The following is a 318-nucleotide window of genomic DNA, read 5'->3' on the forward strand; positions in this document are numbered from 1 at the left end:
GTGACAGAAGTGTGGGCAGAAGCTGTGGGCTTTGTCGGGCAGCCAGCAAGGTCTCTGCGGGAATGCAGCCGGGGGAACTTCCCCGGACCACCACGAGAGGCCGGAGGTCACCTCAGACGTGAAGTCATTTTGTCCTGTCAAACAAGTCACTCATGTACCAAAAGCTCTGCACGTCACCGTTCCTTGGTTCAGGTGTCACTGTCAAAGAGACTGACACGCTTTCTCTCCTAAACCTGCGTTTAGCCCAGCACAAGCAGGCTGAGTGATGCCCGAGCCCAAAGCCCCTCCAGCCCAGCTCTGCCCGCCCCGCTCCGGGGG

Source organism: Chaetura pelagica, unplaced genomic scaffold (genome assembly GCF_000747805.2).
Source record: "Chaetura pelagica isolate M959 unplaced genomic scaffold, ChaPel_1.0 scaffold379, whole genome shotgun sequence".
Lineage (NCBI taxonomy): Eukaryota > Metazoa > Chordata > Aves > Apodiformes > Apodidae > Chaetura > Chaetura pelagica.